General features: G+C 42.5%; 1 long non-coding RNA gene across 1 annotated transcript in view; it reads left to right on the top strand.

Moving 5' to 3' along the window:
• Nucleotides 1-307: 307 nt before the first annotated feature.
• The window catches only part of LOC116695711 (uncharacterized), a 24,798-nt gene continuing 18,949 nt past the window's right edge, over nt 308-6,156 (top strand). The window contains exon 1 of the long non-coding RNA XR_004333540.1: nt 308-393. This is a non-coding gene — a long non-coding RNA (uncharacterized LOC116695711). The remainder of the gene's footprint in view (nt 394-6,156) is intronic.

The following is a 6,156-nucleotide window of genomic DNA, read 5'->3' on the forward strand; positions in this document are numbered from 1 at the left end:
ACCCAAACAAAAACCCCAAACCACAACAGGTTTGTGTGTGTCTATTTCTGCATGTGTTGTTTTGTCTCCCTCTGTGTTTTGGGGCTCTGGGAGGCGGGTCCATTGTCTCAGTGTATTGTTTTGTAATTATTTGTTTGAATACATACTGTACAAAAAAAAAAAAATTGTTCATAACAATAAAAACACACAATATGTGGCTCCTACAGGGAAGTTTGGGGTCCCCTGCTGGAGCTGCTGCCCCCCATCCCGACCCCGGATAATCGGTTGAAGATGGATGGATGGATGGATGGATATATGTATATAATTTGAGTTAGTGACAAGTGTTGACGTATGAAAGCATCAAACATGCATTTTAGGTGAAGGAGATGAGAGTATATCCAGTTGTTCCAGGGGGTTTTCTACCTAGACATTATTGTAAAGAAAGATTGGTATTGAGTCTGTGGAACTGTAGCAGAAGCTGTTGCTACTAGCATTGATGCTAGGAGCCAAAAGTTGCAAACTTAAGAACTTGTTCACTCTTCCTGTCACAGGGACATTTTCTACACTTGCTTCATTGGACGTAAACAGTGCAAAGTGCTGAGTGATAGCAAAAACAGAACAATAGGCTGCAAACATGACAGAAATGACAGAAGAATCCAGGCTTTATCTGTAATTTAATATTGCAAATGTCTATATATATATATATATATATATATATATATATACAATGAAGTCATTTCTCAGTGAAGCACACTGGTGTTATTTATCAGTGAAGCAGACCTTTATAACACCTATAAAAACAATAAGCCTATTTTCTGGATGCAAGTCAAGTTTTTTAACAATGTACGTCAACTCCCTGCTTTAGATTTATATGGCCAAATAAATTAAGGACTTAGGCCTGACTTTTCTTAAAGACTCTATGGGCCATATTTTCTCCAGTGTGAACACAACTGCACAGTAGACCACACTAGATATTGCTTTCTGTCATGGCAATAACATTGCATGACAAAGCATACAGCGCTGAAGACAAAGGAGAGGCCAGTGTTAATCCAATTTGCAGAAGAGAAAAACTCTGTCGAAAAAGGGCCCATAAACTGTAATCCAATCTAAGAAATTACAGATTCTCCCTTTTATAACAATAACACAGTTTGTGTGTGTGTGAGTGCGCGTGTACGAGGCTCATGTAAGAAAATTAACAACAGAAAGAAATCTATGAGAGCGCAGAGAGGTGAGCGTGATCATCTTGTCACAGCCAAGACAGAGTAATTTATACAAATGAGCCTCTGCCTACTTTTAAAAACACGTCACAGATTACTTTGGTACAATGATTGAATTACTATTAAACTTTATCAAACAATATGACTATTCATATGAACATTAGGTCTGATGTTCACATGACTTTAGTCATTTAGCAATGTTTTGGCCCAAAATGCACAGAGTAAGCCTTGCAGATTAAAATAGTGTGCATTCATTTGCTATTGAATCATATGTTCCTCTCAAATGCAACTTTGCACATGTTCATTGTGTGGGTGACTGGCACACTTTTAGACTACACTGTCATTTGACAAGTTGTCTTTGCATGTTGACTGATTACTTTACTGCACTTTTGGTAATTGAAAGTTGGTTTCGATAAATGTGCCAAATCGTTTGAGAACAAACTGTAATTACCAGAGAGTTTAATTACCCAGCTGCCAAATATAGCAGATGCAACGTTCAAGCATTTTGCATCAATTAATCAACGCCACCTTAGCTTCTGGTATCTTTACCACCATCTAATGAATGAATTGTTGAAAAGAAAGTCAGCCTCTGCCAGAGTTCACCACATTTTCATACACAACAACAACAATCGTATTGCCATTGTGAAGGGGAAAAAGTGGTAGTATCCTTTTTTGTACCGAGAGTGTGGAAAATGTGGATTTAATTTTGAGACAAATTAGCACCACACTGGTGCGATAAGGGACATAATAATCTTTTTAAAAAAAAGTAATCATAACATTTTCCTATAAGGTTTAATTTAATTTTGGAATTTAAACCTTTCTAATGGGGTGGTATCATTTTACAGCGGCGTATTGTGACTTGAGATCGGTCCAGTCTCGGAAAACACGTTTTCAGTTGTTTTGTTTGGTTATCTGGTCTAAGTCTTGACTCAATCTTGGCCTTGACTCGGTCTCAACCCCTAAAAGGCTTGGTCTTGACTCAGTCTCAACCTGTAAAAGGCTTGGTCTTGACTCAATCTCAATCCCTAAAACGTTTGGTCGGTGAATCGGTCTAACCCCTAAAAGGCTTGGTCGTGACGGTCTAACACCTAAAAGGTCGGTCGTGACTCGGTCTAACCCCTAAAAAGCTTGGTCTTGACTCAGTCTCAACCCGTAAAAGGCTTGGTCTTGACTCAGTCTTAACCCCTAAAAGGCTTGGTCTTGACTCGGTCCCATCCCTAAAAGGCTTGGTCGTGACTCGCTCTCAATCCCTAAAAGGCTTGGTCTTGACTCAGTGTCAACCCGTAAAAGACTTGGTCCTAACTCAGTCTTAACCCCTAAAAGACTTGGTCTTGACTCAGTGTCAACCCCTAAAAGGCTTGGTCGTGACTCGGTCTCAACCCCTAAAAGGCTTGGTCGTGACTCGGTTTCAACCCCTAAAAAGCTTGGTCTTGACTCAGTCTCAACCCGTAAAAGGCTTGGTCTTGACTCAGTCTCAACCCCTAAAATGCTTGGTCTTGACTCGGTCCCATCCCTAAAAGGCTTGGTCTTGACTCAGTCTCAACCCGTAAAAGACTTGGTCCTGACTCAGTCTCAATCCCTTAAAAGGCTTGGTCTTGACTCAGTCTCAACCCCTAAAATGCTTGGTCTTGACTCGGTCCCATCCCTAAAAGGCTTGGTCTTGACTCGGTCTCAACCCCTAAAAGGCTTGGTCTTAATTCGGTCTCAACCCCTAAAAGGCTTGGTTGTGACTTGGTCTCAACCCTTAAAAAGCTTGGCCTTGACTTGGCCTCAACCCCTTAAAGGCTTGGTCTTGACTCGGTCTCAACCCCTAAAAGGCTTACTCGTGACTCGGTCTCAACCCCTAAAAGGCTTGGCCTTGAGTCGGCCTCAACCCCTTAAAGGCTTGGTCTTGACTCGGTCTCAACCCCTAAAAGGCTTGGTCGTAACTCACTCTCAATCCCTAAAAGGCTTAGTCTTAACTCAGTCTCAACCCGTAAAGGGCTTGGTCGTGACTCGGTCTCAACACGTAAAAGGCTTGGTCTTGACTCGGTCTCAACCCCTGAAGGCTTGGTCGTGACTCGGTCTCAACCCCTAAAGGCTTGGTCGTGACTCGGTCTCAACCCCTAAAAGGCTTGGTCGTGACGCAAAAGCTTGATTTCTTATATTCAGACTTCTTGTCATCTAACACACTGTTGAAAAAGGAAAGCTTTATTCCAGGATGAAATGGATCTGTTAGAGTTGGTGCTGAATAAGATGCAACTAATTACGGAGCGCTTTCCTAGACTCCCGCTGGGACTTTGTAGTTTTGTGGAACACGACCATCAAAGTTGTTGTGAAGCCTAAAATAAGCCACAAACAGTACAATCAACAACGGAAGGTCATTTTATCCAACCTGGTCTCACAGAATTCCGTGAAATTATCACGAACTGTTAACAGCGTATTATGTGGTGGTGGCACGGTATGTGTGGAAATTCCACGTGGCCACCACGGAAAACAATGCCAATGTAAAGTCAATGAGAATGTGACGTAGCATTAGGAGCGACTATGGTGACGAGTAGCATGAAAGCCCAAAAATCTGCGTAAGAAGGTTGGTTGGGGGGGGGTGGATGGGTCAAACACAGGACTTTTCCCTTGGAAGCCGGGATCGTGTCCCACGTGTAATGTTTCCCAAAGTCGCTGTCTTCTTTTCCCAAACCCAACCATCCCGTTGGTCCCGCGTGTCACGGAACCGTAAGACCACCCACAATTTTTCCCTTATCTCAAGGGGCCGTGTTAATTTACCAGAATTCTTCCGTGGGCCCCTCACGGAATCTTTAGTGATTCCGTGAATCTGCCACAGGTTTTGAGTTGAGGAGCCGCGTTCACTGCATGGAATTCTGCGAGATCAGGTTGATCTGACATACGTCCCAGTCTGTCTATTCATCTGGGATTTGTTAAAGTTGAACATGGATTCTCCAACAAGCAGGCCACAACTTAAATAAGTCCCATATCCCAGTCTACCCACAGCAGTGAAAATCCTAGCAAAGTAATAGAAAACGACAAGCCATTAAGTTTTGGGAAAGTTCTGGATAAGTTGACAATTTACATATATATGTATGCTTGGGAACAATGATGACATAAAGTTTGGGAATACTTACTGCTTCCCCCAACGAGGAAAGTTACTCCTTCTGACTAAAACCCAAACTTATTAAGATCATGTGATTTTTAAACTCTGAATGATACGTGCAGCCGCTGCCAGTGGATTCTGGGTAATATCTTGGCCCTAGCAAGCATTTGATTGATGAGACTCCAGCTTAAGGAAGTCGATCGCGGTGAAAATAAAGCCTTTCCTCGGCCAACCTGCGACCAGACCTGTGTCAAAACACAAAATTTATATATTTTGGACCACTGGATTGGTGGCCTGCCTGGACAATTTCAATACTGTCAAGTAAGTTGTCAATCAGAGTGAAGACCACGGTATTGGCTCAAACCTTTTGCTGAGAATGTCAAAGTTATTGGCACTTAGTCTTCAGTACAGCGAGTTACGGACTCAACCCCCTCAGGCGCCTACATAGGCTAAAAACCACAGACATGACTATAAAAATGGTTTTTAATCCAGGTTCAGTGAACTCTGACAACCTCATTTTGCGACCCTAACAAGTTGGTGATTGATGACATTTCGGCTAACGGCAGCAGAGAAACGAGCTAAAAGGAGCCCTCAGGAAAACGTTTGGATGTTAAATGTTAAATGTTAAACCTTCAGCTGCCAGTGGCACATCTACGCTCATGTCTGTGTGTGTCGGGGCAGAGTGAAAAGTTCACTCTGCGTGTGGACTCTGAGTCAGACCTGGGCCATGAGTGTACTGTATGTGCAAATACTTCTTTTATAGTAGTTTGATTCAACCTTCTTTAAAGCCAGATGGGTGGGATTTACCACATATGACAACACCATGAGCGCCAGAAAGTTATTTAACAACCACAAAAGAGTGTTTGAAACTTTTTGTGCTGTTTCCCCGTGATTGACAACTTATCTAACAAAATCCGAAGCCATGAACGCCATCCATCTGGTACGGAAAGTAGAATAAAACAAACACTTTAAGTAAGAATTATTTGCAAATAGCTTCGAAGATGGGTTTCAGTGAGAATGTGTGTGTGTGTGTGTGTGTGTGTGTGTGTGAGGAGAGGAGAAGCGGTGTGGTTTTAATTAGGCGGCTGCTGCAGCGTTGCGGGTTGGGACTCGGTGCCAGGACGTCCCGGGAGGAACAGCACTGACGCCTTCGAGGCCTGCCAAGCGCCGCCACAGCCTATCCCAGAATGCCTCTGTCACCGTCACCGTGGGGAACGGCGGGGGCCACAGAACATCTGAAAAAACAATCATTTTCGCCCCATCGTCGCTATGGAAATGCTCCATTTTTTTTTCTGCCCTTGGGAGACTGGGGAAGGCAAAAACGCTGGGTCGGCGTCTGCTGGGTAGACGCTTGTGTTCTCCTCTCTGACGTGCTGCACAATGATGCGTCACGATTGATATCTTACACGCTGATGCATCCCGTCGCAGACAAGAAGAGCTTAATGCTCTCAGAACAAGCTCTTCATATGCCTGCAGAAAAACTACTTCCTAATAAACTAATAGATTTTATTTAATTTGCCTCAGGAGCCTTACAATATAAACTGAACAGCAATGACTAATGGGTAAGAAAGCACCAGATATAAAGGGTACCACCATCATTGATAATGAATAATTTCTAATGCTTTTTTTTTAACCCTCCTGTTGTCCATGGGTCAAATTTGACCCCTTAAAAAAAAATGTCTATATCTAAAATATGGGCTTCTTTTTAACCAAATTACCACAAGAAATGGATTGGAACGCGCTTTGCAAATGCAATTGATCACTTTTATTCCTCTGATCTGACTATTGGTCAAAATTATTCATAATTTCTGCTTTTTTGACTTAAACATTAGATATGATTCTATATAAATAAGGGTTATTGACCATGAATTC

The sequence above is a fragment of the Etheostoma spectabile genome, chromosome 9, assembly GCF_008692095.1.
Source record: "Etheostoma spectabile isolate EspeVRDwgs_2016 chromosome 9, UIUC_Espe_1.0, whole genome shotgun sequence".
Taxonomy (NCBI): domain Eukaryota; kingdom Metazoa; phylum Chordata; class Actinopteri; order Perciformes; family Percidae; genus Etheostoma; species Etheostoma spectabile.